Here is a 25,822-nt window from a genome sequence, read left to right as displayed (position 1 = left end):
CATGTCAATGTATGACAAAACCCACTGAAATGTTGTGAAGTGATTGGCCTCCAACTAATAAAATAATATTAAAAAAAAAAAAAAAAGAAAAATCAGTGGGAGATAAAGACTTTTAACTAGTCTCTGAATCAGCAATGGATAATAGTCAGCCAAACAGAAAGTCATTAAATGTTGATCAGCCCTAAAAAAAAAAATAAAATAAAATAAAAAAATAAATAAATAAAAAAATAAAAAAAATAAAAAGACACTACATAGTAAAAAAAAAATAAAAAAATAAAAAAAATAAACCCCTTCTCCAGGTGGTAATCTGGGACAACCGTAGGGCACAAGTTGTTATTGTTTTATCCCTACTTCTTGGGAGTCACTGTATTTCAGTGCTTTGTTGACTACTGTCTTGATAGTAATTTTTCCATGTGTTTTTCTGTATTTTTTTTGATGTTTCATGAAGGTAGATAAATCTAATTCTTATTACTTCATTTTGGCAGTACATGAAAGTCCAAAAGAGTTTTAACCCTGGGTACAAATCCCATTTAAATATTAACAGAGTAACAGACCTCCCAAAAAAGAAGTAGTAGGCACTGACAAGGCATTCACAGAGTTCAGCCTTGTGTTCTCAGAGCTCTTCACACATCCATGCATCAATTGGGATGGAAATCAAAACTTGAGATGGAAATTCTTGAGACGAGGATGTTAAATTTCTGACTGTGTAAAGATCAGGGGGTAAAAAGCACTTCAGTGTATGTGTTTCAAGCTGATTTTTTTTTTTTCTTTTGCAAAGAATCATATATCATGAGGCTCTTAGACACATTTCAAAAAAACTGAGCTCAGGTAAAAAAGGTTTCCAAGGGATCAATTTATAGGAATAACTTTCTGAAAACTTTTTTTGTTCCAAAAGGGTTACCAAAACTCAAACCTACAGCTTCTGACTTTCCACCCAAAACCAAACAGGGAAAACAAAAAGAAATGTGCCTAGAGAAGGCAACAGGTGAGAAATACAAAAATAAATGTATCCATTTGCTCACTTATTATCCATGTATTTGTGCCTATTAAGTATTAATCTATTAGAGGGCAGGGTCTATATAAATACCTTTGGTTTGGGAAGGAAAACTTCGTATCACTTCAGCCTTTTCTACTCTGTGGTCACCAGGATACTCACCCAAATTTTTATCCCTAACCATGTTCCCTGACAGTCTGTGTGTTATGACCACACTACTTGTCATCCTTCCCGAGGGTCTGGCCCACAAGTCGCAATCTTAAGTCTCCTAAAGTTCTAACAGACACCCCTCAGGCTTGGGACTATGCAACGCTTTTATTGCTTCTAAGCCTAGACTTGGAGTGATGAAGGGGCTTTCCTATAAGTAGAAAGCATGAGGATCAAGTGGGGAAGGGGCCTGAACAGGGGCGTGTGTGCTGTGTGCTAAGTTGCCTAAGTCGTGTCCAATTCTTTGGGACCTTAGAGACTGTGGCACACCAGGCTCCTCTGTCCATAGCATTCTCCAGGCAAGAAAACTGGAGTGGGTCGCCATGCTCTCCTCCAGGGTATCTTCCCGACCCAGGGATCAAACACACACCTCTATGTCTCCTGTACTGGCAGGTGGTTTCTTTACCACTAATGCTATCTGGAAGCCTGAACAGCAATAGTAAAGAACAAATAATTGTTCTGCCTCCACAAAGCACACTTTTTTTTCCCAAAACTTGAAAGCTATCTTTGGATAAAGTCTTCTTTTCTAAGGAGAGAGGACTGAACTTATTTTTCCTTATTGCTGTCTATTTTGTTTCTTGTTTCAGTGATCAGTTCAGTTCAGTCACTCAGTTGTGTCCAACTCTTTGCAACCCCATGGACTGCAGGACGCCAGACTTCCCTGTCCATCACCAACACATGGAGCTTGCTCAAATTTATGTCCGTTGAGTTGGTGATACCATCCAACCATCTCATCCTCTGTCATCCCCTTCTCCTGCTCTCAATCTTTCCCAGCATCAGGGTCTTTTCCAATGAGTCAGTTCTTTGCATCAGGTGGCCAAAGTATTGGAGCTTCAGCTTAAGCATCAGTCCTTCCAATGAATACTCAGGACTGATTTACTTTAGGATTGACTGGTTTGATCTCCTTACACTCCAAGGGACTCTCGGGAGTCTTCTCCAACACCACAGCTCAAAAGCATCAGTTCTTCAACACTCAGCTTTCTTTATAGACCAACTCTCATATCCATAAGTGACTACTGGGAAAACCGTAACTTTGACTATGCAGACCTTTTTCAGCAAAGTAGTGTCTCTGCTTTTTAGTATTAAAAAGCTTGTTTGAGTCATAGTGGGGAATTTATCTAAAAATATTAGGGCAAAATGGAAACTCACTATTTGTCCAGTTGGATTTTAACCAAAGGGAAAAGTGCTATGAATATACGATTATGTGTTTTCCAAACTTATCAGGCCCCTGTGACGATGGAAAGGAATCATGAGCCCATATGGTGAACTTACTACCATTGCTTTTGCTTCTGGAGAATTGGGAGGTACAACAGTGCCCTGTTTATAAAATGCAGTCAACTGAGGCATCTCTAACTTTCCAGCAAACTCTAAATCTTAGAGTAAAAGAAAGAAAAAGTGAAGTTGCCACCTAGCCCAGACCAGCTGTTCCTCTTCATGGCCAGATTATTCACACAGAAAGTGAAAAATATCACCAGGCTCCTGGGTGCGTCATCTGTCACCAGCCCAGCATGCAGCTGTGAGGAAGCCCCTGCCAGAGGCCTTGCTTTTCTGCACCTTACCAGCAAGGTGATGCCCATGTTCACCATACTACTGCTTTAGTCCTGTGTGCTAGGGCCTCATGTATGCCTTGTCCAGTGCTTTAATTAGCAGCATAAAAAATTCAGAAACTTCAAAACTAGGACACATATTATTTGTACTGGAAAGAAATTTGCCTACATCACTACTCAGGGTTTCTAGTTACTTGTATCCCACATATAAACTTCATTTTAGTGGAACTTCTCTGGTCCAAAGTTACCCCTTAACTATCATCTGTGGTTTTGTTGTTGTTGTTGTTGTTGTTTTCCTATCTTACACTGCAATTCCTTCCTCCAGGAGGGAGGCTCCTGCCCCAGCACCTGGGGCAACAGAGCAAGACACTCTCCACATCCACCTGAGCATCACCTCAGCCTGACTGTCTCATTCCAGAAACAGCAATCCAGGCTTTCTTACCTGCATGCCCACATTGGTGTGACAGCTTGCTGTTACCCACTCACCCAGCTCCATCTGGTCAACTTCAGGCATGCACTGGGGACAGAATGGCCCAATAAAGGGAACCAACATACTCTGGCTCCAGACACACCTGAGATCAAACCCAAGCTCAGTCCCAGTTCTGGCTAACTAGCATTGTCTCTCAAATCTCACTTTCTTTAGTTAAATATGGTATTTGTATGAATGAATGAGGGATTTTTGAGAATTAAAAGAGATATTGCGCATCTAATGAGTACAATATCCTATAATATTAATTTCCTCTGCTTCCCTCTTCTGAAATAGGTATAGGAACCAATTCTATTTTGCCTTTCGGCTACAACAATTGGCAGCAGCTTCCCACTGCTCTGCTTTGAAGGATCCTGAGGCTGCATATGAATTCTTTGGGAAAGAATGCATGTCTGCATGGTTAAGGGTATGTGAGAGGATGGTGAGCCTGTCACTCACCATTCCTGGAGGAGACTGTTCCCTGAGGGCAAAGATCAGGTATATTTATCTCTGCTCCTCACTACTGAGCACACTGTAGCAAACTGTGTCAGTTGACTCCTTACATGATTGAACTGGAGGCTGACTGAAGTAATGTGTCAATGGATGTACGGATAGACAGAGGAGCAGATGATGGGTAAATTAATGAATGCTCATGCAAGCTGCTGTTTTCTCCTACCTGCTTCTGGCATCTGGATTTTTTTAAACACCAATGGATTCTTGCCTTCATAATGTCATTACATGTGATAACTAAGATACTCCAGAGGAAACTGCTCACTAGTACCCTGGGCTGCGTCTGTCCAAGTTTTGTCAGTTCAGGGCCTTGTCTCTGAGCCCAAAGGACACTTATCAGGGAAAACATGAGGGGAAAATAACTTTGATACTGATAATAATGAGTGGAACCATTTCTTCAACTCAGCTTTGTTGTTGCTCTGAGTAGACATTTGTATTTACGACCTCAAATGGAAGGAAAATGATCAAATATTGTATTATTAGAGCTATACCTGACCCCAGCTGGACAAGGTGGAGAAAACGAATTTGGCTTAAATAACTTCAGTCCAGTGGCTCCCGACTCTGATCTCTGCCAGGTCGGTGGTTATTGCGGGCGGGGTGTTGTCTTATTTACTACGGCAATTGTCTTGCTGTTTCTCACTGTTCACTGAACTGAGTGTGAGCAGGGAAGCTAGAAGAAAACTCTAGGAGCCTTAGGACCTGCGTACATATTTGTTCTCTCTGGGCTAGTACAGCAGCTGTAGCAGCAACAGACATGCTGTATTCTCTCCTCTTGTGGTTGATCCAGAGGACCCAGCCATAATGCAGCCTCACTACAATAACATCAACTGTAATGTAGCCCCAGCACAGCCTCCAGGGCTTTTTCAGGTGGAGCTTATATATGCTTACAGAACAAAAGTAGCCCATGGCCAAGCAGATAGCTCATGATGTGCTTGGGCAGTGCTATAAGTGACCTTAGCTATTACATAATCATTATTTACAAAACATGGGGCAAGAGAGCCTGACCACCACCATCTTGGCTGACTTGCTCTTTCCCTACAGGAGGAGTGAAAGATAAAGCTTCCTTGGCCTCATTCCTGAAGATTCTGATTCTCAGAATCTATATATTTAACAAGCTCCCAGGTAACTCTGATGCATAGCCAGAACCAGAACCTGCTCTATTTATATCTAAAAGCTTCAAAACTCTAGTTCTGGGGAGAGAAAACATCTTCCCTGCACAACACAGCCTAATCAGCTGTCTGCACACAAATCCCTTGGGATGGCATGTAGGGGTTGGGCAATTCCCAAATGTGGCAAATGTTGGCCATTATCCACCACCAGTCCATGTATCCCACGCACTCTTGTCCTCATGTGGGTCTGAGCCTGGTTACGTCTCTGTGCAGACCTCTAGTCCTCACCTGTAGCATTTAGCCTGTGCTACTCAGTGGGATAAATTGCTGCCATCTGGGACCCTATGTTTATATGCTAATTTTCTCCCACACAAGGGAACCAGTTTCCTGCAGTTTCCTTTAATATGGATATTTCTCTTTTGATAAATGTTTCCCCTGGGGACTTACTATCTCTTCTGCCTGCACACATCTCAGAAACCCACAGTGGCAAGAACACACCCGTGGAGAGAATATTTTTACAAGCCCTGGGGCAGTAGCCATAATAAATTATCTCCTCTTCTGTCAGAGTTCAATATGAAAACTCTTCTGAGGACAGGGATTTTTGCAGCCTTTTGTTTGACCAGATGGCAGTAGGGCCCCACTTGGAAAGTGACTGTGCTGATACCCATTTGGTGATTTCAAGGAGAGAAGAGTGGCCCAACGAAGACCAGCAGGTCCCAGGACCCAGAAATGAACACAGATCACCAACACCAGGAGGTGACATTGGTCAGGGTTAGGTCAGAAACTGGGTGTGCTGAAAACTTGCAAAGCAGCAGAGCCCAGGGTCAACATAGCTATAGAGCTTAGCCACAAAGTGGCAGAGAAGTGTGGACAGGACATGATGCAGCAGATGAAACGCTGGCATGGAGGTCTAACATGAAGTGGAAGTGGCGGCAAGACCAGATAGGGAATGTGGAGGTCCCAGCATGGGGCAAGATGTCAAAGTTCATTCTGTTAACCTCAGGATGGGGTGTTTTACACTGGTGTGGACCTGTAGGAGTTATGGGAGGGGCAACTACAGCCAAGTTTGGGAAAGAGGGCATAAAGGTAGTTAGTCAGGGCAAAGAGAATAGGGAAGAGACCCAGGCCTAGGGGTGAATTTTTTGAGCAGATCTCAGTCTGGGCAGGACTTGAAGCATGAAACTGGACCAGTACTTAAAAGTCTGCATGAAAACCCAATGAAAAATCTGAATACAAAGTGAGTGAAGCCATTCATGATTTCTCTCATTCTATATCATCATAGCATATCTTTCCCCTTATTTTTCCTTTTAACCTATTTCCACCAGCCATTCTTATAAGCAGCACATAGTTGCTGCTGCTGAAAAGTTGCTGCTGCTCTCAGTAATGTCCGACTCTTTGCAATCCCATGGACTGTAGCCCATCAGGCTCCTCTGTCCCTGGGATTTCCCAGGCAAGAATACTGGAGTGGGTTGTCATTTCCTTCTCCAGGGCATCTTCCCAACCCAGGGGTCAAATCTGGGTCTCTTGTATCTGTTGCATTGGCAAGCAGATTCTTTTTCACTAGCGCCACCTGGGAAACCCCAGCACATAGTTGGGTCTGACCATCTCTGGTTTTCTCCCTCAACACTTATCTGTTACATATCATCTCTCTTCAGGGAGTCCAGTTACATGTATGTTAGGCTGCTTGAGGTCTTCCCTGGTGGCTCAAATGATAAAGGACACACCTGCCAATGCAGGAGTTGCAAAAGATGCAGTTTCAACCCCTGGGTTGGAAAGATTCCCTGGAGAAGTAAGTGGCAATGCTTCAGTATTCTTGCCTGGAAAACTTCATGGAGAGAGGAGCCTGTTATGGTCCATATGGGGTTGCAAAGAGTCAGACATGCACTAGGCTGCTTGAACCTGACTCTCAATCACTGATATCTTTTTTATTCTTGAATTGTGTTTCTATGTCTCCTTTTGCATGTTCCAGTGTTTTCCTTAATGTTTACATTCTTTTCTCCCCACCATATTTAATATTATTAATCTCATCCAGTGTATTTTTTTTTTTACTTCAAACATTGTAGTTTTAAACTCTAGAAGTTTAATTTGGGTATTTGTAATGTCTTCCATATCTCCTTTAAACCATTTTGCCATATGAAATAAAGTTGTAATTACTGCTTAGTAAAATTGTCTGTTAATTCTAATATCTATATCAGTTTTGGGTCAGTTTTGCTTGATTGACTTTTTTCTTCTTACTGTGGGTTTGTATTTCCTTGATTGTTTGTATCCAGGGTGAATTCAAATTCTGCTGAATATAATTTTTTTACATATTTTTATCACTGTTCTTCCTGAGATTGCTTGTGTGTGTGTGTGTCTGTGTAAGTTACTTGGAGGGTTTGTTTTATCCCTGGTTTGGTTCTAAGCTTTGTGAGACAGGACAGAAGTGGTGCTCTGTCTGGAGTTAATTATCCCTGTTATTAAGACATCATCTTTCTGAGTTCCCCATGGGAACTTACTCAGTGCCCCATGAATTATGGGTTTTCTGGTTTGGCGAGAGGGAACAGACAATGGTAGCATGTCCTCTTGTCTGTTAGGCTTTTCATAATTTCTGACTAGTTTTCTCACATGAATGTATGCACCCACACTCTTTTGAACAATCAGGCTGAACTCTCTGTGTATCTTCACAATTCTCTTTCCCAGCAGCCCTCTCATCTATGTGCTCTGTCCCATGAACTCCAGCTGTAGTTGCCTCCTTGGATCTGTAGCACAGTTTCCTCAACTCAGGGAGACTTCTGTACTCTGCATAAACTCCCTTTTTCTCCCCCAACACTTGGAAGCTTTCCAGAGAAGTGAACTGTGGCTATCAGAAGGCTCTTCTCATCTGGTTTTCATTTGCCAGGGAAACCTGTCCTTCTTTGCTTAATATCTTGTGTCTTAAGCCTGTTACTTCATATATTTGGTCCATTTGTTGCTCTTGTTTCTGACAGGAGGATAAATCTGGTTCCTCTTACTTTATCTGGGCTAGAGGCAGAAATCCCAGAGCATCACTTCTACATTGTAATTCTTGATATGTTTATATGCCACTAGAACATGTCAGTGAAACTCTCACTTAAGTTTATGTTCTGTATCCAAATAAAAGTAGGAACTATCATTCACTTAACATCTGCTGTGTGATAGGCATCAGTGTTATTCCTAATTCCTATAGGAAACCCTGAAATGTAAACATTGCTATCTTCACTTTATGATGAGAAAACAGGGCCCAGCAGCCACTGTGTCAGTGGTAGGACTTAAGAGCTGATTTATCTGGATTACTGTGACTTTGAAAGGAGGCTTCCTTTTCTACATAGGTTACTGAGTTGTGAGAAACCATCTTTCTGAATACCTTGTGCTCTGTGACACAGGGCACCAGCTTTAAATCAAATCGCCAGTAGTCTCCAAGTAGACTCCAAGACAGAATCTGTAGTTACCAAGGAACCTGCTCCTAGATACACCCTTGATAAAAGGAAGACTAAAACTCTCCTCTCACTGGTGGCCTGGGGCCCAGATAGGAGCAGCACACAGAGATAGCTGCTTCTCCCAGGGGGCAGGGATCCTTGGCAAGATTGATTTGATGCAGCTGCCAGAGGCCCAAACTCCACACACACTTAATGGGTCTGACTCTGTCAGACAAAAGTCAGCTACCTACCTTGTCTAGCATGCACCCCCTGAATAATGAGGCCAATGGGCTCCTGCCACTTAGGGGGACATCTGAATCTAACAGATCTCCAGGATGGCTGTGACTTGGGAAAGTCAATTCCTCTCACCTCCCCATTTTTGTGAGCTAATTGTCTGTAGGGAGATTGACAGTTGCTCCCCATGCTGCAGACAATTTCTGACCATCAGCTCGATATTGGAGCCCTAGGCCCAGGTGGATCTCTTTTAAGGAGAGGCCCCTGGATGAGGGGCCAGTGGATCGGCTCCCAGCTCAGTCTCTGGGCTTGAATTTCCTGTCTAAATATAAAGAATAAGAAGGTCTGTCTTGCCCACTTTGTTTAATGGTCAAGAAGTTTAATGAGATGTTTACTTATTCCTTCATTATTCTACAAGTATTTACCCAGTCCTGTGGCTTTTCAGGAGAAAGAAATGACAACCCACTTTAGTATTCTTGCCTGGGAAATCCCATGAACAGGGGAGCCTGCCGAGCTACAGTTCATGGGGTCTCGAAAGAGTCGGATATGATTTAGCGCCTAAACCAGAACTTTTCTAAATGCTGTAAACACAGAGCAGAAAAGTCATAGCTGAGTCCTGATCAGTGGGAGCTCACAGCTGAGGGAGGCATGGAGCAGGACGTTGACTGTATTTTGCAATGTGATCTGGGCCATGTGGCACGGGGTGACAGGGGTTATGATTAGCAAAAGGAGCTCCAGCAAGAACACAGAAGTCCAGTGATAATCATGGAGGGCTGCCTCCAGGAGGTGACATGAGCTGACCATGGAAGAAAGACAGAATTAACAAGAGGAGGAGACTGAGTCAGAAGTGATGGGCTGCACAGTCATAAAGGTCTCCCAAAGCTGTAACGGCTACACGTCCAAAGGCTCTTTTCCTTCTCTTCTTTCTCTCCATCCTCAGCAGCAGCAGCTTCCTCAGTTTCCCCTGTTGGAATAGGACAAAGTTACAGAGATCTCAGATAAGAGCAATAGTCAACTAAAAAATGAAACCCACAATCTATCATGGTCATTATCTCACCAGAGTTTAACAGCTTTACCTGTGGAAATCCAGTCACCACTGATTTTATTGTTCCTCTTTCACTGTAGGATCTTGTTTTTCTGAATCACATATAACAAAGATATTTATAGGCAGAAGGGCCTAAGAAATCATCTCTTTCACTTTTATTTTGGGTGTAGAAAGTTTTTCTACAATATTTCTGCCAGACCATCACACTGACCCAGTTCACAACCCTACCCCCACAAAGAAGACTCTACTTTGCATTACCTCCTGGTGAGAAAATTTGCCTCCTATAGTTGCAATCTATATGTCCCAGTTCTATATTTTGGGATCACAAAGCATATATATATACATTTGTTCTTTCTACATGACAGACTGGGAAACATCACTGGATTTTGTTCAACAGCTGTTTATCAATTGTCAGTGATTTTCCAGGTGCTGGGGTAACTGTGACAGGAGGAGCAGTAGGTAGTGTTCAGAAGGCTGGTCTTCTTTATTTAATGGTTTCTAAGTTTTCTCTTTATTCATGAAGCTGACATTTCTGGTGTCTGTCACAGCCCTCAGAGCCTCACCGACTTCAGATGCAGGTACAGTGGATGGTTCCATGGGAGCTAAAATTTATCTCGCGCTTTGTCCTTCCTTGCTCTCTTAACAAGACTTGATGGGTGAGTTCAGATAAGGGAAGTATGTCCGCGGCAAGCCTCACTCAGTGGAAGCCAGCCCAACGATAAGTGTCCTTTCTCCTGCCTTCTGGGGTACGGGGGACTGGGGGTTCCAGCAGGCATTCTGTGCGCTTCTCAGGGGTTCTAGTAAAATTGTCTGTACCCTCAGGAGACACATCAGTGACATACTTTATGGCTTCTTTCCTCCCCCTTTATCTCACACTCATTTCTCTCTCATTTCTGCTTCCCAGGATCACCTTCTAAATAAATTCTTCTACTCGAGTCCTTGTCTCAGGCTCTGCTTCTAGGGAACCCATGGAAGGAAGGGAGGTGGGGGATGAATGACCAGCACATTTCTACACTTTGCCCCACCAAGCCCTTCATTTCCATGCACGCCTGGCTTGAAGTTAGCTCAGGACAGCGTTTGTCATGTGTATCCTCTAAACTTAGAAGGATACACCGCTGCTCTCTGTCTTCCTCAGACTCCAGAAGCTTTATTTTCAGCAACATTGAAACTATGTCACAGGGTGTCTCATCCCCAGTATAACTGTCACATCTTCCAACCTTATTTTTGTGTTATACATTTTAGACATCTATACTTTGCACACATTCATTGTAGAAAAATACTTATTAATAATGTTTCAACTATGAGCCTAAGTGTCTTTGTCTGGAAAATGAGGTGATAGAAATCATTTAGGCAGAATTGTTTTAAAAGCAACATGTGGTTGCAGCCCAGTGCCCCGAAACCACCAAACACTCCTCTCCCTGTCCCTTTCCTCTTTTCATCTCTGAGACCCAGGATGGTGTCCTTACACCAGAGTATTACCCAGACTAATACCCAGTGAAATGCTTAGTTAACAGAGATGATACAACCATTTTCAGAAGGCAGAGAGGAGCTATGGAAAAGGGGGAACCAGTGAAATTAAAGATGCTCAAAGTTGGAGGCTGCCTGTTTTCTTCTGAGATCCTTAGGTATTTGCCCAGTTATGTCCCAATTAAAATCAGAACATCCATGCTTTCATCTCTTTAGTAGTAATAAAAATAAATTCTAAAAAAAAAAAAAGAAAGAAAAAGGAAAATCTCAAAAGGCCAAGAATGGTGATAGTTTCCACACTTACAAGCGCAGAGAGATGAAGTGATTTGTTGAACACAGCACAGCTTCTTGTCGACCTGCCTTTACCTGCCTTCAAAGGCTGACTCCTCAAAGTGCTGGCCATCACTTGGAAGATCACTCAGGCCCAGAAATGGCCTTTAGGACTCTGCTTCATAGGAAGCCCACAGGAAGTTCTTTCAGCCTCTAAGTCACAGGGGACTTTCCCAGACCTTATGCATGATTCTTAGGCTATGTAATGTTTATATCACATTGTTTTTCCTTTTACTTTCAGCCGTTTTGGACCTTCATGTTGTATCATTTTGATTATTTTCTAGAAGATATAAATGTATGAGAAAGAACTTAGATATGTCATGAGACCATGGGGTAATAATCCTGCAGAAGGAGGCCACACAGCGGCAGACAGGAAAGGAATGGACAAGCACTCCAGTGAAACAGGCTGACTTTGCTAACGATGGAAGGACATTCCCCTTTGAAGTGTGTAGTGGTTGTGGTGCAGCTAAATCTGATTCCCCAACATGAGCTTGGCTTAACAGTGTGATCCCATATCATAAATGGCACTGTGGCTAACCCACAGCCCCAGATCAACTCCAGACAGAGTCTGGAGGAGATCTCTGTTCTCTCACTATCTTCCCTGGGAAAGCTGAGTCCAGGGATTAAGTTGAATTTTTCAGCAAGTATAACCTAACTTGAAAGTAAAATGATGTACTGGTGAAAATCCAAGTTCCTTATCATTATATTGACTGAAATTATGTGAATTTAAGGAAAAAGTAAAAAGTATAGAATAAAGTAAGGAGAGAGAAAAAAGGGAGGAAGAGAAGGACTAGTCCTACACTATAGTCTGCTTTTTGTTGGAAACGTGTATTTATTGCATACGATAGCATCATAGAATTGACCCTGAACAGAGAACTTCTCCAAAACTTCTCCCACCCTAAGTATGAGAACATTTGGTTCAGCTCATTTCAAAAACTGGTCTTCTGTGTGTCTCACTTATGGACTCCATCACTGATGGGTATGCTCAGCTGGGTTCTCAGCTTGACTTATAGGGTTCCACTTCTTACAAGGAGGTCCTGGCAAATCTGCACTGTCATTTGAGATGTAGGATGAAGGCTTCTAGAAGTGACTATAGTGGGCTGGCTTTTGATGCAGAAGTGCTGCCTGGCAGTTTATTTATAGAACAGGAGGACTGGAGACATGACAAGTATAAGCCTAAAATAAGAATCTTTTCAGATTTCCATAAGTGATGCAATTAATGAAACCTGGGAGTGACAACACATCCAGAAATTTCATTTATGTCTCATGGTATATATGTGTGACTGGTGTGTGGGTGTGTATTTCATTTTTCTGATAAAATAAGAGAGAATCTGATACCACCACAGGCTCCATGCCCACTGTGAAATGCAACTCTATAATTTAACTTCTTTCCTGTCTTCTAACGAGAGATGGGAAAGAGTCTCACCTGGCTGCTGACCTTTCCCCAATTATTCCAAGTTGTGTCACAAGCTACTTCACTACAATTCAAATCAACAAAATTATTTGAACAATTATTATGTAGAAAGCCTACACTGAAAAATTTTAAAAAATGGTTTCTCTGCTCATAGAGATGAAGGACAGCAAGGGAGGCTGGTGGACTGCTTAACCACAGCGTGTGGCGGGAAGGAACGAGGTGTGAGAGCTTCAGGGAAAGAGATCTGGTTCACCCGGGAGCATGGGGGCTGGTGTTTCATAGCAGAGGTGGCACAGGACCTGTACTGGAAAGGATGGGTATGTCTGTAAGTGAAAAACAGGGAGAAATGAGATGGACAACTCCCCTGCACTATGGACCATGGTAACAGCAAATATGTAGACATGAAAAAATTCAAGGCATATTTAAGCAACAGGAGTTATTCTGGTATTACTATACACTAGATCCAGCTTCTCCAACTTCAATAAGAACAATCTCAGCTGCTTCTTGAATGCAAGGCTTATGCTCCACTGCTAAATATTCAGATCCAGTTCAGTTCAAGTCACTAGCTCATTCATATTCAACTCTTTGCGATCCCATGGACTGCAACACAAAAGGCTTCCCTGTCCATCACCAAATCTCAGTGCTTGCCCCAACTCAAGTCATTGATGACATCCAACCATCTCATCCTCTGTCATCCCCTTCTCTTCCTGTCTTCACAGCATAAGGGTTTTTTCCAATGAGGCAGTTCTTCACATCAGGTGGCCAAAGTATTGAAGCTTCAACTTCAGCATCAATCCCTCAAATGAATATTCAGGACTGATTTCCTTTATGATTAACTGGTTTGATTTCCTTGCAGTCCAAGGGACTCTCAAGAGTGTTCTCCAACACCACAGTTCAAAAGCATCAGTTCTCCAGTGCTCAGCTTTCTTTATGGTCCAATTCTCACATCCACACATGACTACTGGAAAAACCATAGCTTTGACTAGTTGGACGTCTGTTGGCAAAGTAATGTCTCTGCTTTTTATTTATTTATTTATTTATTTGTCTCTGCTTTTTAATATGTTGTCCAGGTTGGTCATAGTTTGTCTTCCAAGGAGCAAGTGTCTTTTAATTTCATGGCTGCAGTAACCATCTGCCATGATGTTGGAGCTCAAGAAAATAAAGTCTCTCACTGTTTCCACTGTTTCCCCATCTATTTACCATGAAGTGATGGGACCAGATGCAATGATCTAAGTTTTTTGAATGTTGAGTTTTAAGCCAGTTTTTTCACTCTCCTCTTGCACTTTCATCAAGAGGCTCTTTAGTTTCTCTTCACTTTCTGCCATAAAGGGTGTGTCATCTGCATTTCTGAGGTTATTGATATATCTCCCAGCAATCTTAATTCCAGCTTGTGCTTTATCCAGCCTGGCATTTCACATGACATACTCTGCACATAAGTTGAATAAGCAGGGTGACAATATACAGCCTTGACGTACTCCTTTTCCTATCTGGAACCAATCAGTTGTTCTATTTCTGGTTCTAAATGTTGCTTCTTGACCTGCATACAGGTTTCTCGGGAGGTCAGGTGGTCTAGTATTCCTATCTCTTGAAGAAGTTTTCAGTTTGTTGTGATCCACACAGTCAAAGGCTTTGGTGTACTCAATAAAGCAAAAGTAGATGTTTTTCTGGAACATTTTTGCTTTTTCTATGATCCAATGGATGCTGACAATTTGATCTGTGGTTCCTCTGCCTTTTCTAAATCCAGCATGAACATCTGGACGTTCTCAGTTCAGGTACTGTTGAAGCCTCACTTTAATTTTGAGCATTTCTTTGCTAGTGTGTGAGATGAGTGCAATTTTGTGGTAGTTTGAACATTCTTTGACATTGCCTTTCTTTGAGATTGGAATGAAAACTGACCTTTTCCATTCTGTTGCCACTGCTGAGTTTTCCAAATGTGCTGGCATATTGAGTGCAGTATTTTAACAGCATCATCTTCCAGAATTTGAAATAGCTAACTGGAATTCCACTACCTCCACTGTATTTATTTGTAATGATGCTTCCTAAGGCCCCCCACTTGACTTTGCATTCTAGGATATCTGATTCTAGATTAGTGATCACACTGTCATGGTTATCTGGGTCATTGAGGTCTTTTTTGTATAGTTCTGTGTATTCTTGCCAACTCTTCTTAGTATTTTCTGCTTCTCTTAAGTCCATTGTGCCCATCTTTGCCTGAAATGTTCCCTTGGTATCTCTTCTTTTCTTGAGGAAATCTCCAGTCTTTCCTGTTCTATTGTTTTCCTCTGTTTCTTTGCATTTTCACTGAGGAAGGCTTTCTTATCTCTCCTTGCTAGTCTTTGGAATTCTGCTTTCAGATGAGTATATCTTTCTTTTTCTCCTTTGCCGTTCACTTCTTTTCTTTTCTCAGCTATTTGTATGATCTCCTCAGACAACCACTTTGCCTTTTTTCATTTCTTTTTCTTGGGGAGAGTCTTCATCACAGCCTGCTTAACAATGTCACAAACCTCATCCATAGTTCTTCAGGCACTCTGTCTATCAAATCTAATCCCATGTATCTATTTGTTACTTCCTCTGTAAGGGATTTGATTTAGGTCATACCTGAAAGGTCTAGTGGTTTTCCCTATTTTCTTCAATTTAAGTCTGAATTTTGCAATAAGGAGTTCAGGATCTGAGCCACAGTCAGCTTCTGGTCTTGTTTGTGCTGACTGTATTAGTTAGTTCAGTCACTCAGTTGTGTCCGACCCTTCATGAGCCCATGATATCCACCAGGCCTCCCTGTCCGTCACCAACGCCTGGATCAACCCAAACTCATGTCCTTCGAGTCAGTGATGCCACTTAACACCATAGTTCAAAAGCATCAGTTTTTTGGCCCTTAGCTTTCTTTATAGTCCAACTGTCTCATCCATACATGACTACTGGAAAAACCATAGCCTTGACTAGATGGACCGTTGTTGGCTAAGTAATGTCTCTGCTTTTTAATATGCTTTCTAGGTTGGTCACAGCTTTCCTTCAAAGGAGCATGTGTCTTTTAATTTCATGGCTGCAGTCACCATCTGCAGTGATTTTGGAGCCCAAAAACATGAAGTCACCCACTGTTTCCCCATCTATTTGCCATGGAGAGATGGGACCAGATGCTATGATCTTCGTTTTCTGAATGTTGAGCTTAAAGCCAACATTTTCACTCTCCTCTTTCACTTTCATCAAGAGACTCTTTAGTTCTTCTTCACTTTCTGCCATAAGGGTGGTGTCATCTGCATATCTGAGGTTACTGATATTTCTCCCAGCAATCTTGATGACTGTATGAGTTCACTTCAGTTCAGTTCAGTCGCTCAGTCGAGTCCGACTCTTTGCGAACCCATGAATCACAGCACGTCAGGCCTCCCTGTCCATCATCAACTCCTGGAGTTTACTCAAACTCATGTCCATCGAGTTGGTGATGCCATCAAGCATCTCATCCTCTGTCGTCCCCTTCTCCTCCTGCCCCCAATCCCTACCAGCATCAAGGTCTGTTCCAATGAGTCAACTCTTCGGATGAGGTGGCCAGAGTATTGGAGTTTTAGCTTCAGCATCAGTCCTTCCAATGAACACCCAGAACTGATCTCCTTTAGGATGGACTGGTTGGATCTCCTTGCAGTCCAAGCGACTCTCAAGAGTCTTCTCCAACACCACAGTTCAAAAGGATCAATTTTTTGGCACTCAGCTTTCTTCACAGTCCAACTCTCACATCCATACATGACCATTGGAAAAAACCATAGCCTTGACCAGAAGGATCTTTGTTGGAAAAGTAATGTCTCTGTTTTTTAATATGCTATCTAGATTGGTCATAGCTTTCCTTCCAAGGAGTAAGCATCTTTTAATTTCATGGCTGCAGTCACCATCTACAGTGATTTTGGAGCTCAAAAAAATAAATTCTGACACTGTTTCCACTGTCTCCTCATCTATTTCCCATGAGGTGATGGAACCAGATGCCATGATCTTAGTTTTCTGAATATTAAGCTTTAAGCCAACTTTTTCACTCTCTTTTTTCACTTTCATCAAGAGGGTTTTCAGTTCCTCTTCACTCTCTGCCATAAGGGTGGTGTCATCTGCATATCTGAGGTTATTGATATTTCTCCCAGCTATCTTGATTCCAGCCTGTGCTTCTTCCAGCCCAGCATTTCTCATCATGTAATCTGCATATAAGTTAAATAAACAGGGTGACAATACACAGCCTTGATGTACTCCTTTTCCTATTTGAAACCAGTCTGTTGTCCCATGCCCAGTATTAACTGTTGCTTCCTGACCTGCATACAGGTTTCTCAAGGGGCAGGTCAGGTGGTCTGGTATTCCCATCTCTTTCAGAATTTTCCACAGTTTATTGTGGCCCACACAGTCAAAGGCTTTGGCAAAGTCAATAAAGCTGAAATAGATGATTTTCTGGAACTCTCTTGCTTTTTTGATGATCCAGCGGATATTGGCAATTTGATCTCTGGTCCCTCTGCCTTTTCTAAAACCAGGTTGAACATCTGGAAGTTCGCGGTTCATGTATTGCTGAAGCCTGGCTTGGAGAATTTTGAGCATTACTTTACTAGCATGTGAGAATGAGTGCAACTGTGTGGTAGTTTGAGCATTCTTTGGGATTGCCTTTCTTTGGGATTGGAATGAAAGCTGACCTTTTCTAGTCCTTTGCTCACTGCTGAGTTTTCCAAATTTGCTGGCATATTGAGTGCAGCACTTTCACAGCATCATCTTTCAGGATTTGAAAGGGCTCACCTGGAATTCCATCACCTCTACTAGCTTTGTTCATAGTGATGCTTTCTAAGGCTCACTTGACTTCACATTCCAGGATGTCTGGCTGTAGGTGAGTAATCACACCATTGTGATTATCTGGCTCGTGAAGATTTTGTACAGTTCTTTTGTGTTTTCTTACCACCTCTTCTCTAATATCTTCTGCTCCTGTTAGATCCATACCATTTCTGTCCTTTATCGAACCCATCTTTGCCTGAAATATTCCCTTGATATCTCTAATTTTCTTGAAGAGATCTCTAGTCTTTCCCATTCTGTTGTTTTCCTCGATTTCTTTGCATTGGTTGCTGAGGAAGGCTTTCTTATCTCTCCTGGCTATTCTTTGGAACTCTACATTCAAATGAGAATATCTTTCCTTTTCTCCTTTGCTTTTCACTTCCCTTCTTTTCACAGCTGTTTTTAAGGCCTCCTCAGACAACCATTTTGCCTTTTTGCATTTCTTTTCCATGGGTATGGTCTTGATCCATGTCTCCTGTACAATGCCATGAACCTCCATCCATAGTTCATCAGGAACTCTGTCTATGAGATCTAGTCCCTTAAATCTATTTCTCACTTCCACTGTATGGTCATAAGGGATTTGATTTAGGTCATACCTGAATGGTCTAGTGGTTTTCCGCACTTTCTTCAATATAAGTCTGAAGTTGGCAATAAGGAGTTCATGATCTGAGCCACAGTCAGCTCCTGGTCTTATTTTTGCTGACTGTATAGAGCTCCTCAATGAATATAATCAATCTGATTTTGGTGTTGTCCATCTGGTGATGTCCATTTAGAGTCATCTCTTGTGTTGTTGAAAAAGAGTGTTTGCTATGACCAGTGCAGTCTCTTGGAAAGTTTCTGTTAGACTTTGCCCTGCTTCATTTTGTCCTCCAAGGCCAAACTTTCCTGTTACTTCAGGTATCTCTTGACTCCATGTATCTCCAGATTGCTCTATCAGATCCAGAGTGGGAGTCAATTATGATTCTGTATTTGTAACCTGATCCACACTGGTCTCTGTAAAGAACCTAATTTTGAGAAGCAGTTAGGTTGTAGATTTGTGAAGTGTGAAGTGAGAGAGATGAAGGGGAGTGAAGGAAGACCCCAGGGCTATGGAGAAACTTAATAATATCAGTGAACTTTAACTCTGTTCTCTATGTAACTGAATAATTCCTCATGTTTTTGTAACCAAATTGAAGTTTACTGCATTAGCTTAGATTGTTGGTAATAAAAACCCTAAATAAAGCCCTTTTATCATTGATGTTTTAAAGAAAGGAATGTTGTTAGGAATAGTATAGAGGTCAAACTGAAGAAACTTTAATTCTGGACATCCAGGGCCTGAAATTTGTTCTGCCACTGAACATATAACCTTGGGCAGGCATGGAGCTTCTGAGTCTCAAAAATGTCAACAGTCAAATAAGTATTGTATTGGATATGTGCCTTTTCTATATGGTTTTCTTTAATTTGGAGACTCTCAAATGTATGGATCTTGGCTGAAGTGATGGTCAGGTGTTCCCTCAGCCCATCCCCTAGGAACTAGATCTGGGCAAGTGATCCAGACTTGGCCCAGCCAATGTACTACTTGGAACTTTGGGTTTTGCAAGAATAATACAAGTATGGAAGAGCTGAGAAATTCCTCATGGCAGCAGTGATATGGACACATTCATCAGGAGCTGTAGGACAGAGAGAATAGAGCTAATGGAGAATTGCCAAGCTCATCATCATTGACATGAAATGTCCAACATCTATTTAAAGTTGTGACCTAGATTGGCTCTTCATCCTTCCCAACAATTTTTGGAGGGGCTGCTTAGCAGTCTGTCTCTTCTTAATGCAGTCACACATTTACTGTTGGCTTGTTGCAACTATGAACTCTGAGTAATGCAGAATATGAATGATAAAAATGTATTATTCATGAAGTTGTTTTACAAACCATGGACTATATTCTGTGGTGTAAACACATATTAAGCTTCTGAATCTGGACATTTATAATAATAACATGATTTATTTAATTGTAAAAAGGGAGGTTTGGAAGCATTTCTAGGAAATTTGACAAAATCAGTTTCAGATTTACTGAGTTTAAGGTATCACTGGAACAACCATTCAGGCAGATAGAAAAAAAAAAATGGTGTATTAATCAGGATTGATTAGCTAAAGCTGTAATAACAAATAAACCTCAATACCTTAATACAGAAATATTTTATTTCTTTCCAATGGCAACAGAGGAAAATAGAGCATGGAAAATAAGGGACCTTGTGCTCTTAACTATACACTCTTCATTGTGGGCTGTACATAGTGACATCATGGTAAGCTATCACTTAGCATAGGGCACAGTATGAGAAATAAAGGGAAAGAGTCACTTTACTGTGGAGAAACCTAATAATCACTACCTCAGCCAGGTGATCAAGGTTACATCGACAGTGAAGGACATGTCAATCATACATATTCTTGATATGATGAAAATGGTGTATTACCTCCCCAAAACACACTTCCCTAGTCTAATCATGAGACAATCATCAGAAAAATTCTAATTGAGGGGCATCCTATAAAATACCTGACTACAAAATACCTTAAAACTGTCAAGATTACTTAAAAATAAGGGAAGTCTGAGAAACTGTAAGAGCCAAGAGGAGCCTGAGGAGACATAATGATGAAATGCGATGTTTTATCCTGGATAAATTTCTGGAACAGAAAAAGGATATTAGGTAAAAACTAGGATAACTTGAATAGTCTACGAATCTTAATAATGTGTCAGTATTAGTTCATTAACTGTGACAAAGTTACCATATTAGTGTAAGATGTTAATAAAAGAGAACCTAGGCATGGAACATGGCTCAAACGGTAAAGAATGTATCTGCAATGCAGGAGCCCTGGTTCAGTCCCCAGGTCAGGAAGATCCCCTGAAGAAGGCAATGGCAAGCTCCTCCAGTATTCTTGCCTGGAGAATCCCATGGACAGCAGAGCCTGGTGAGCTATAGTCCATGGGGTAGCAAAGAGTCAGACATGACTGAGTGATTCACACAGACACACACACACAGAGGCATGGAACATACAGGAACCTTCTGTATTATCTTTACAAATTTTTAAAACTGAAACTAATCTAAAATTTTAAAAAAGTTTATTAAAGAAAAAATGTGGATTTTAAATACTTTGTTCTAATAGTGAAATATGTCAATTTTGCTCCCATTACTTTGGACAGATATAATTGTATGGTCCCACCTAACCACAAATGGGCTTGGAAAGGTCTCCCTTTGTACCTGGAAGGGAGAGGAGAGTGGTGATGGCTAAGCACTGTAGGTGGATGAGGAGAAGCTCAGGGCAAAAGAGTCATCTCCAGAAAGGTGATGGGTGTTCTCTCCAGGGTGAATGCCAGAAGCTTAACTGGTGGGGAAGTTGCTTATGGGAGAAGAAGGAAAAAGGAACATGTCCAGGAGCCCATGAAGTGAAAGTGAAATGGACAAGACCAAAAATGTCAGGTAAAATATAGTAACAAAGGGAAAGCCACGGGTCTCTTCAGAAAGCCTATCTCAGGGTGTTGAAGGTGTGTGAATTGAGAGGGAGGAGAGATGAATGTTTCAGCAAGTAGCAATAAGGAAGAATAAAAGGTGAAGGAAAGAAGACATCAGAGTAAGAGTATCACATGCAGAAGATTTTAAAAGTTAATCTTGAAGGGGAAAAAAAGTTTGTTTTTATTTGTTTATTTGTTTGTTTAAAATGGTATTCCTGTCCTCAATCTCATGTTTACTAATCTTCCTCTAAAATGATAGTTCAAGACTGAGGACCATGTAGAAACTACAACACTGAGAACAGATCTTCTCCTTACCCCCATCCCAGTGAAGAACCTTCAGGGCCTCCAGATATAGACCACAGCTCCCAGAAGACAGCAGGCAAGGAAGTGGTGGAACTCTGCCCCTGCATCCTGTGAGTTTCATCTCCATGCCTAGGGGGTCATGGAAGTGGCAATATCTAGATGCAGCTGGGAGCAGTACATATTGAATGTGCAAAGATGGTGCATTTTTCATCAGTTTAGAGAAGTAGGCCACACGATTAAGAAAAGATCCACTTTCACCTAGCAAAAAAAAGGTACTTTGCATATTTTCTAAAAACTAGTCAAGCAAATCAACCTTCTCCATGTCTAGGCCTGAGAAACAGGGTACTCACAACACCTGTGAGTACTGCTAGGGCAGTCTGAGTCAGTCTTTCCTTGGGTGAAGTGCAGAAAAGAAGCATAACAAACTGTACAAAGAACTAAAAAGTCCACACAATAAGTAAATGGAACTAACCTGGAGATTTAGTTAAAGTGTATGTAGAAAATGATACACTATAGCAAACAGAAGAATGTTTGGACATTATCCTTTGGTGTCCTCAAAAGGATGCAAGCACATAGCTTCCATGAAAATGTAGCAGAAAAGTAAGTGGATAGGACAAGCTGAACTAGAGATGGAAGAAAAAAGAAATGGTGCAAGAGTTCAAGGAAATTAAACACTGACTAGCAGAATTAAAACTGCATTGGAAGCAGGGAAGTGCATAAATGACATTAGGAAAAAGTAAAATAACATCAGGAATAGAGTTAAATACAATTTCCAGAAGTAGAGAAAGAGGCAAAGAGAAAATAGTAACAACAGAGAGGATAATACTATAAATCAAGAACTGAAAAGGGAGACTCAACCTAAGAAATATAGAGGATGCTTAGGAGTAACAGAAGCAATAATCAGGTACATGATTAAAGAAGTGCTTTTGTTGTTGTTGTTTGTTTGTTTGTTTTCTATCTTGAAATAGATTAGATGGCCTCAAGATTCACATTTCTCTTGGAAGAAGCCATCTATTCATTCTGCTTTGTCTCCCAAGCCCACATGCTCTGGGTTCACTGGCTATCTTTCCTACTTCTCTGGAGCTGAAGGGCTGTGGGGGAGAGATAGGTAAAAAGCAAGTCAAAAAAACAAGATACTTGCAGTGAGTGGTAGTCAGGGTAATAATATAAGTATTTATTCATGTTCAATTCAGTTCAGTCACATCCGACTCTTTGCAACCCTTTGGACTGAAGCTTGCCAGACTTCCCTGTCCATCACCAACTTCCCCCCCAGGCTTGCAAAATCTCATGTCCATTGAGTCATCTGATGCCATCTAGCCATCTCATCCTCTGTCATCCCCTTCTCCTCCTGCCTTCAGTATTTCCCAGCATCAGGGTTTTCTCCAGAGTCAACTCTTCGCATCAGGTGACCAAAGTATTGGAGCTTCAGCTTCAGCATCAGTCCTCCCAATGAATATTCAGGACTGATTTTTTTTAGGATTGGCTGATTTGATCTCTTGCAGACCAAGGGATTCTCAAGAGTCTTTCCCAACACCACAGTTCAAAAGCATCAATTCTTTATGGTCTAAATCTCACATCCATACATGACAATTGGAAAACCCACAGCTTTGACTATACTAATCTTTGTCGGCAAGCTAATGTCTCTGCTTTTAAATATACTGTCTAGGTCGATCATAGCTTTTCTTCCAAGGAGCAAGCGTCTTTTAATTTCGTGGCTGCAGTCACCATCTGCAGTGATTTTTGGAGCCCAAGAAAATAGTCTTTCATTATTTCCATTGGTTCCCCATCTGTTTGCCTTGAAGTGATGGGAATGGATGCCATGATCTTCATTTATTGAATGCCAAATTTTAAGCCAGTTTTTTCACTCTCCTCTTTCACTTTCATCAAGAGGCTCTCTAGTTCCTCTTCACTTTCTTCCATAAGGGTGGTGTCATCTGCATATCTGAGGTTATTGAAAATTCTCTTCACAATCTTGATTCCAGCTTGTGCTTTATCCAGCCCAGCACTTTGCATGAAGTACTCTGCATATAAGTTAAATAAGCAGGGTGACAATATACAGCCTTGACGTACTCCTTTCTCAATTTGGAACAAGTTCATTTTTCCATTTCTGGTTCTAAGTGTTACGTCCTGACCTGCATACAGATTTCTCAGGAAGCAGGTAAGGTGGTCTAGTATCCCCATCATTTTAATAATCTTCCACAGTTTGTGTGATCTACACAATCAAAGACTTTGGTGTAGTCAATAAAGCAAAAATAAATGTTTTTCTAGAATATTATTTCCCCCCCCACCATGCTCCAACACATGTTAACAATTTAATCTCTGGTTCCTCTGACTTTCCTAAATACAGTTTAGACCTCTAGATGTTCTCAGTTCAAGCACTGCTGAAGCATCTCTTGGAGAATTTTGAATATTACTTTGCTAGCATGTGAGATGAGTGCAATTGTGCGGTAGTTGGAACATTCTTTGCCATTGACTTTCTTTGGTACTGGAATGAAAATTGACTTTTTCCGATCCTGTGGCCAATGCTAAGTTTTCCAAATTTGCTAGCATATTGAGTGCAGTTTCATGGCATCATCTTTTAGGATTTCAAATAGTTCAGCTGGAATTCCATCACCTCCACTAGCTTTGTTTGTAGTGATGCTTTTTAAGGCCCACTTGGCTTTGCATTCCAGGATGTCTGGCTCTAGGTGAGTGATCACACCATCGTGGTTATCTGGGTCATTAAGATCACTTAGTATAGTTCTTCTGTGTATTTTTGCCACCTCTTCTTAATATCTTCTGCTTCTATTAGGTCCTTACCGTTTCTGTCCTTTATTGTATCCATCTTTACATGAAATGTTTCCTTGGTATTTCTAATTTTCTTGAAGACATCTCTGCTGCTGCTGCTGCTGCTAAGTCACTTCAGTCGTGTCCAACTCTGTGCGACTCCATAGACAGCAACCCACCAGGCTCCGCCGTCCCTGGGATTCTCCAGGCAAGAACACTGGAGTGGGTTGCCACTTCCTTCTCCAATGCATGAGAGTGAAAAGTGAAAGTGAAGTCACTCAGTCGTATCCAACTCGTCATGACCCCATGGACTGCAGCCTATCAGGCTCCTCCATCCATGGGATTTTACAGGCAAGAGTACTGGAGTGGGCTGCCATTGCCTTCTCCGAAGACATCTCTAGTCTTTCCTATTCTATAGTTTTCCTCTATTTCTTTGCAATGATCACTAAGGAATGCTTTCTTATCTCTCCTTGCTATTCTTTGGAACTCTGCACTCAGATGGATATACTTCCCTTCTCTCCTTTGCCTTTCATGTCTCTTCTTTTCTCAGCTGTTTGTAGGGCCTCCTCAGACAGCCATTTTTGCCTTTTTGCATTTCATTTTCTTGGGGATGGTTTTGATCCCACCTTCTGTATAATGTTATGAACCTCTTTCCATAGTTCTTTAGGAATTCTATAAGCTCTAATCCTTTGAATCTATTTGTCACTTACTCTGTATTATCATAAGAGATTTGGTTTAGGTCGTACCTGAATAGCATAGTAGTTTTCCCTACTTGCTTCATTTTAAGTCTGAATTTTGCAATAAGGAGTTCATTATCTGAGCCATATTCAGCTCCTGGTCTTGTTTTTGCTGACTGCAAAGAATATAATCAATCGGATTTCAGTGTTGACCTTCTGGTGATGTCCATGTGTAGACTCATCTCTTGTGTTGTTGGAAGAGGGTATTTGCTACAGTGTGTTCTCTTGGCAAAACTCTATTAGCCTTCACCCTGTTTCATTTTGTACTCCAAGGCCAAACTTGCCTTATACTGGTTATCTCTTAACTTCCTATTTTCTCATTCCAGTCTCCCATGATGAAAAGGACATCTTTTTTTTTTTTTTTTTTTTTTTTTGGTGTTAGTTCTAGAAGATCTTGTATGTCTTCATATAACTGTTCAATATCAGCTTCTTCAGCATTAGTGGCTGGGATATAGACTTGGATTACTGTGATCTTGAATGATTTGTCTTGGAAACGAACAAAGACCATTCTTAGTTTTTTGAGATTGCACCCAAGTACTACATTTCAGACTCTTTTGTTACTATGAGGGCTACTCCATTTCTTCTAAGGGATTCTTGCCCACAGTAGTAGATATAATAGTCATCAATTAAATTCACCCATTCTGGTCCATTTGAGTTCACTGATTATTAAAATGTTGACATTCACTCCTGTCATTTCCTGTTTGACCACTTCCAATGTAGCTTGACACATGGACCTAACATTCCAGTTTCCTATGCAATGTTGTTCTTTGCAGCATTGGACTATACGTCCATCACCAGTCACATCCACAACTGGGTGTTGTTTTTACTTTGGCTCAATTCTTCATTCTTTCTGGAGCTATTTCTCCACTCCTCTCCTGTAGCATATTAGGAACCTACTGACATGGGGAGTTCATCTTTCAGTGTCATATCCTTCTGCCTTTTCATACTGTTCATGGATTTCTTATGGCAAGAATATTGAAGTTGTTTGCCATTCCTTTCTCCAGTGGATCATGTTTTGTC

The sequence above is a fragment of the Muntiacus reevesi genome, chromosome 3 (assembly GCF_963930625.1).
Source record: "Muntiacus reevesi chromosome 3, mMunRee1.1, whole genome shotgun sequence".
NCBI lineage: Eukaryota > Metazoa > Chordata > Mammalia > Artiodactyla > Cervidae > Muntiacus > Muntiacus reevesi.
This window is presented reverse-complemented; position numbering follows the sequence as displayed.